The 7,405-nt window shown below is 44.4% G+C and overlaps 1 long non-coding RNA gene across 2 annotated transcripts; it reads left to right on the plus strand.

Moving 5' to 3' along the window:
* The first annotated feature begins 749 nt into the window (after nucleotides 1–749).
* On the plus strand, nucleotides 750–7,405 carry LOC311596027. Of its 2 annotated transcripts, none has more exons than XR_014778671.1 (3): nucleotides 750–1,310; nucleotides 3,802–4,034; nucleotides 7,275–7,405. It is a non-coding gene; the product is annotated as an uncharacterized lncRNA (long non-coding RNA). The 2 variants fall into 2 exon arrangements; XR_014778672.1 differs by having other exon boundaries at nucleotides 750–1,220.

The raw sequence follows: 7,405 nt of genomic DNA on the forward strand, positions 1-7,405 counted from the left end.
TCAGAAGGTAAAAACTCCTGCTGTGAAGCCTCAGGACCCGACAGAACTGATGCCCTCACGTATGTGACTTATATCCACTTGCCAAGGCATGCACAGTTGACAACGCAAAATAGATAAGTGCTAAGTTTTTGAAAATCAGTTTTTGACACAGGGCGATGGTGGCGCACGCCTTTAATCCCAGCACTTGGGAGGCAGAGGCAGGTGGATCACTATGAGTTCGAGACCAGCCTGGTCTACCAAGTGAGTCCAGGGACAGCCAAGGCTACACAGGGAAACCCTGTCTCAAAACAAAACAAAACAAACAAACCCCCAGATGATAGGATCATAGGCAGGTAGGTAGGTACATAGGTAGGTAGAGAGATAGATAGATAAACAGATAGATGATAGGTAGATGATAAGATGAGGGCTGGCGAGTTGGCTCAGCGGTTAAGAGCACTGTCTGCTCTTCCAAAGGTCCTGAGTTCAATTCCCAGCAACCACATGGTGGCTCACAAGCATCTATAATGAGATCTGGTGCCCTCTTCTGGTGTGCAGGTGTACATTTAAGCAGAACATTGTATATGTAATAAATAAATATTTTTTAAAAAGATGATAGATTACAGAAAGAAAGATGATAGAGATGAAAGATAGGTATGTAATAATGATATAGATAGATAGATAGACAGACAGACAGACAGACAGACAGACAGACAGACAGACAGATAGATACTTTGTTGGGCAGTTTTATTGTAGTTTCTAGATCACAATTTCAGCCTCCACACAGTTTGTGGAAGTATACTGCACTTCCTAGTATAGTTTCCCCAAGCTAACTATGGCTTTCACATGCAGCTTCCGGCCAGCAAGCACTAAGTGGCATGCCAACCTCTACCTCCCTGCAAATGAGCCTGAGCAGGGGCCTCCTCTGAACGAAATCTGAGTCACCAAGCGGCCCAGCCCCCTGCCAGCGTACTCCACTCGAGGAACCGAGGACAATGGTCCTATGGGAAGCCGGTCCGTAGTGTGAGGACCCAGGGGGGCAGGCGCAGGAACAGGAAGGCCAAGATTACAATCCATTTTACAGCTCTTTTGAAGTCGCCGGAGCCGCTCGGGAAGCCCGCAGGCTGAGAGCGCGCCGATCAAAGGTCCTTGTGCCGGCTCAAACTAACACGGAGCTGGCGAGCCCGCGCAACACCTGCGCGCGAAGGGCAGCGCGGCCGCACACCGAATCATCTGCCTAGGAGGTGAGCCTCTCGGAAAGATTGCCCAGGCTGATGGCTCCGGTCCAGTCTGCGTGGGAGGGGAAAGGTGTGGTCTGCCTTCTTTGCATAGAGGTATTTATTCATGTTTAAAGTTGGTCCTACCACCGCCGGAGTTCCCTGGCTCTAATCAGCGCGCACCCCCTTTGCAAAAAAAATGGTTAGGAGTGAGGGGGAATGGATTGCTTTATCATAAACTCGCGTCAAGCAACGCAGCAGCTTTACTCCCTCGTCCCTATTTAAAAGCCACAGTAGTAATAAAGGAAAAAGATCAAGGTGGAGTTAAAAGGGTCAAAACAAAAACAAACTCACTGGAAAACAAAGGTAGTGGGCTCAGATAGCTGACACCTGGAAAAGAAGCTGAAAAGTGTTGGCAAGTTGGGTGAGTGTTAGTACTTACACTGAGAAGCTGCGGGGAACACGGAGGAGGAATTCGTTGTGTCTTCATAGTTCATGAGATTTGGGAAAACCCGGAGGATGCGCCAGTTCCTCCTGCAAGTCTCCCGAGCCAAGAAGCAGATGTGGTCAAAAACGAAATGGGCTGGGGAACAGAGGAGGTGACTTGGCAGACAACAGAAAAACAGAGATATTTAGAAAATAAGATTGTAAACAACCATTTGCCAAGACAACTCCAAAATCCTAGGATTGTGAAGTCTTAAACCACGTGTACATAAAGTGCTCAATAAATATAGCAACGTAATAAACGGCACCATAAGGTGTCCAATAAATATGTTACTATTGCTTTTAGCTAGTCTGACTTTGTGTTTCTGTGTTTATATATGTAGCATTTGGAACTGAACCTGGGACCCTAGGAAAGCTGGGAGTCACTGACCCACACCCCAACTCTTTTGCTTGTTTGTTTTTTTCCGAGAGAGGGTTTCTCTGTGTAGCTTTGGCTGTTCTGGACTCGCTTTGCAGATCAGGCTGGCCTCAAACTCATAGAGATGCTCCTGCTAGTATCAAAGGCATGTGCCACCACGCCCAACTCACACCTTAATGCCCCCCCCCCCCCCCACAAGACAGGGTTTCTCTGTGTAGCATTGGCTGTCCTGGAATCACTTTGTAGACCAGGCTGGCTTCAAACTCACAGAGATCAGCTTTCCTTTGTATCCCAGTGCTGGGATTAAAGGCATGCGCCACCATGCCCAGCTCAAATAACTTTTATTTGTAGAATTTTTCTAATATTTTCTTTTTTTGTTTCGTTTTTTAAGACAGTCTCTCTGTGTTAGCCTTGGCTGTCCCGGAGTAGACCTGGCTGACTTTGAACTCACAGCAATCCGCCTGCCTCTGCCTCCCAAGTACTGGGATTAAAGGCCTGTGCCACCACACCTGACTCTACTATTTTCTGTTAATCCAGGATAGCAGTGAAATGTCAGATTAAGACTTGGAGGTGTGGTTGGGCATGGTGGTCTATAAAGTGAGTCCAAGACAGCCAAGGCTATTATACAGAGAAACCCTATTCACTCAGGGAGGTAGAGGCAGGCAAAACAATGTAAGTTCAAGGCCAGCCTGGTCTATGATCAAGTGTGGGACAGCCAAGGCAACACAGAGAAACTTGGTCTGGAAAAAACAAAACAAAAAAAGTTATTTTGAGGCCAGGTGTGGTGGCATACGTCTTTAATCCCAGCACTTGGGAGGCAGACGCTGGTGGATCTCTGTGAGTTGGAGGGCAGCCTGTTCTATAAAGTGAGTCCAGGACAGCCAGGTCTGTTACACAGAGAAACCCTGTCTCAAAATAAGCAAAAATAAATACATAAATAAAAAGTTATTTTGAAGTTTATAAAGTCTTTACAAAAATTGCGAAGAAAAAAATTGTATATATTTGTTGCATCTTGATTTATGATATAAATTGCAAAATTAGGTTGAGCTAATTAACATATCAAAATTGTTCATTAGAAAATTATTATTTTATTTATTTATTTATTTATTTTTGGTTTTTTGAGACAGGGCTTCTTTGTGTAGCCTTGATTGTCGTGGACTAACTTTTGTAGACCAGGCTGATTAGAAATTTTTTTATCACATTTTTACTGAAAAATAAAATAATTCATATTACCTCTCATTTTCTATCTCATCCCATGCATCCTCCCATTCCTCCCTCCCTCCCACTTTCACCCCAATCCCCCTTCCCTATGACTGTAACTAAGGGGGACCTCCTCCCCATGAATATAGTGCTAGGGTATCAAGTCTCTTCTTGGTAGTCTGCTATCCTTCCTCTGAGTGTCACTGGGCCTCCCCAACAAGGGGACATGACCAAATATGGGGCACCAGAGATCGTGTGAAAGTCAGTCTAGAAAATTTTTAAATAAATGGTGATTTAGATTGTGTAGATTTGCTGTGCCCATAGCTTTGGGGATAAAATATGGACTATGAAATACTCCTCTATTTGTGATCGTATTGCAACCAGATGAATGTTATAAATTAAAAATATTCTAATTTTAATATATCTATCTAGTTTAGTCTCGCCTATCTTTTTGTTGTTTTGTGGTGTTTTGTTTGTGCTTTCTGGGGATGGAAGCCATGGCCTTGCTCTTCCAACTGAACTGCAGTCTCAGCACCTTGTTTTCAGATGGAGCCATGAACCTCTGCCGTAACATGTTGAGCGAGCGTCTCATGTAACGTATGGACGTGTGGTCACAATACTGCACACCATGGTACCTGGTGTTTACCCTCATGATCTGCGGCTAAGTGAGAGCTGTGACTCAACATGGCTGCCCAGAATGACAGTGTCATCATCCGCCTGGGACACCATGAGGACCAGAAGTGCGATTCAACAGAATATACTCTGCTTTCAAATGCTAGGTAGGTAAAAAACCATAAATTAAGCATCATGAATCAGCAACCATCTTTAAAGTGGTCTGTCCTGTTGGGACGCCCGGGGTCATTGACAGTACCGAACCCCATCACACAGAACTGCATTTTCTGAATTATGTATGCACAAGTATGGCCCTTTATCTTAACTACTTGTCATGTGGTACCATGTGGGGCTTGAGGCTGGACAACTAGGATGAATATGGACCTCTGTTTCCTCCTCGCAGTTTCACACAAGCATTGGATGCCATCAGTCCGGCCAGTGGTTGGTATGGGCCACCCAGGGGCTGACAGGCAGGCAGCACATCCCCTGTACAGAACAGAGGGTGAGTCAGAGGGTAAGATCTCATGAGATTTCATCATGCTACTCAGAGCAGCACGGAGTTTAAAACATGAGTTGTTTATTTCTTGAATTTTCCATTTAATATTCTTAGTCCTTGTTTGGCCATGAGTAACTGAAACTCTAAGAAAGGTAGATGAAGGAAAACTACAGTACACATCGGCTTTCCACAGAATCATTCAAGTAAACTTCAAACCAAAATTCATTAGAAAGCACTTAGAGCTATAAAATATTACTAGACCAGGTAACAAGAGACAAAAAAACAGAATGACAACTACCTTTATTTAAGATTTCACATTAAAACTTATATGGAGAAAACTTATAGCTTTAGGATATATATATATATCCTATATATATGTGTGTGTGTGTGTGTGTGTGTGTGTGTGTGTGTGTGTGTGTGTGTATATACACACACATATATATGCAATAATTTCAGATAATTGTCCCAATATAAATTTGAATGATCTTATCAAATGTCAACCTATTCAAGTTTCAGTGATTGTATTATTAAGATAAAAGTGATCTAGTGCGATAGAGGCTGTCTCTCCTCTCCAAGCTTGATGACTAAGATTCTGTCAGAAATGGAGAACTGAGCAAGGTGTGGTGGTGCCTGCCTTTAATCCCAGCACTTGGGAGGCTGAGGCAGCAGGATCACTTTGAGTTAGAGGTCAGCCTGGTATACAGAGTTCCAGAACAGCCAGGGCTACACAGAGAAACCCTGTCTCAAAAAACCAAAAAAAAAGAAAAAAAAAGAAAAAAGAAAAAAGAAAGAAAAAGAAGGGTGAACTGACTCCCTCAAGTTGTCCTCTCTCTCTCTCTCTCACACACACACACACACACACACACACACACAAATATCACATATACACATCACATACACACCACACATACATATCACACACACACACACACACACACACACACACACCACACAACATGAAAATAAGTGATATGAGCCCGAAAGCCGTGCTCCCTAAGGTAAGGCCCATCTTCTGAAACCTCTGCACGGTTTTGCTTTTCTCACCTGCGCGTGCGGGCTGCTTCCTGTCTGCCCGTAGCACTCTCCTAAAGCCGGGTCAGTTCCCACGACGGGGTCTGAGTCATGGACGCAAGCCACACCAGGGTCGCAGCAGCTTCTGGTGTCTGTAGAGCACTTCACTGGCCACTCCTGTGTCCTTGACATTTGTTAAGTCTCGGCCAAACTTGCTCTTACTCATCCGTTTAACACGCTTCTCGTCCTTGTTTGTCTGCTGTGCCGCTGTGGCCATTGGCCCTAATCTACCGTCTTCCCTTCATCCGCAGAGCAGTTGTTGAACGTTCTCTCTTCAACCTCTGGCTCATCAAACCCAGCCAACGGGGCAGTCTGTTTCTAATTACAGGTCATGATTTTGAGAGGTCAAGACTCAACATATTCTCCCGTTAATGAGCCTAATATCTGAAACTCTGATCTTCACACATTATTTTTGGTTCCCTGGTTGTGTTCCAAGCGTACATATTAATTTGGGGGTAGATAGATATGAATGCTTACCTCCCTGCAGTGTTCTCGGGGCCAATAGAGGCTTGGCTTCTCATGTAGTAAGAAACACATGAATCCTGCCTTACGAATCCAGTGCCAAATGTCAGATTTATAGCTGATAACTGGTGGTGCATGCCTTTAATGCTAGCACTTGGGAAGCAGAGACAGGCGGATCTCTGTGAGGTTGAGGTCAGCCTGCTCTACATAGTTTTAAGCAGCCAGGGCTACACAAAGAAACCTTGTCCTAACACCAACCTCCCACACCCTGCCAAAAAAAAAAAAAATTTTTTTTTTAAAGTGATTTAAGGGGGTTAGAGAGACTTAGCAGTTAAGAGCATTTGCTGCTCCTGCAGAGGACCTGGGTTCAGATCCAAGTAACTACATGGTATCTCGCTGCTGTTTGGAAGTCTAGTTCCAGGGTATCTGAAACTCTCTTCTGAAGTCCTTGGTTACAAAGCATATAGGCACACACAAAATAACTTTAAGGCATAAAATAAATGTTTAAAAAGGAAATTAAAAAAGATCAAAACTGGGTGTGGTGGTGGACAAGTATAATCAAGACTCTGAGATGGGCGAGTATGGGTAAGCCCGTCTGGGATTTTTAAAAAAAGATTTGGGGGTGGGGGTTTCAAGACAGGGTCTCTCTGTATTGGCTTGGCTGTCCCTGGACTTGATTTGTAGACCAGGCTGGCCTCGAACTCACAGCGATCCACCTGCCTCTGCTTCCCAAGTGCTGGGATTAAAGGCATGCGCCACCATGCCCTGCCTGGTCTGCGTTTTTTTTTTAAATGTAGCCCTCCCTGCCCCTTCCTCTCTCACTGATTTTTGAGTGACATTCTAATTTCCAGCAATGGTGGAACCTTTTCTAGGCTAACAGCACTCAGGATTAACAAAGTATTTATTAAATAGAAAGCTAGTTGAGTCAGGCATGGCAGGTTAAGACTAGTGAATTGGTAACCCTGAGGCCAGCTTGAGCTATGTAAGCGGGTAGAAACGTCTCCCTTAAGAGAAGGGGACTTTGCCCTGAGGACACAGGAGCAGGAGAGCTGGCCCTGCCCTCACACACGGCAACAGTGCGCTATCCGACAGCAGTCCCAGGGAGGATCCGGTAACAATACTGTAGGCCTCCAACCAGACCCATGACTTGTAGCAATGAACATTTGAAAGTAAACATATGTGGACAAAAGGCTATACTGTGTGATACACTACAACTTCTGTGACAAGACTTTTTGTATGTCTGTCTGTTTTATTTTCTTTTACTGGGAAGGAGAGCGATTTTGATGCATGACATGTAAATCAGACATTCAATAAAAGTAAAAAAAAAAAAGAAGAGATGGTAACTTAAAGGCGTACTTGTTTGTAACCTCATTTTCAGGCCTAGCCATGGTCAAGTGCTATCCCTCACAGCTTAAGGCGTCGTGGGAAGACATCTTTCCATGGAGCTCGGGGGCTGCTCTCTAGAGGACTTACATATATACTTGTGGGCAAGACACTCCGACATGCAAA

This window comes from Acomys minous, assembly GCF_964271855.1.
Source record: "Acomys minous genome assembly, chromosome: 4".
NCBI lineage: Eukaryota > Metazoa > Chordata > Mammalia > Rodentia > Muridae > Acomys > Acomys minous.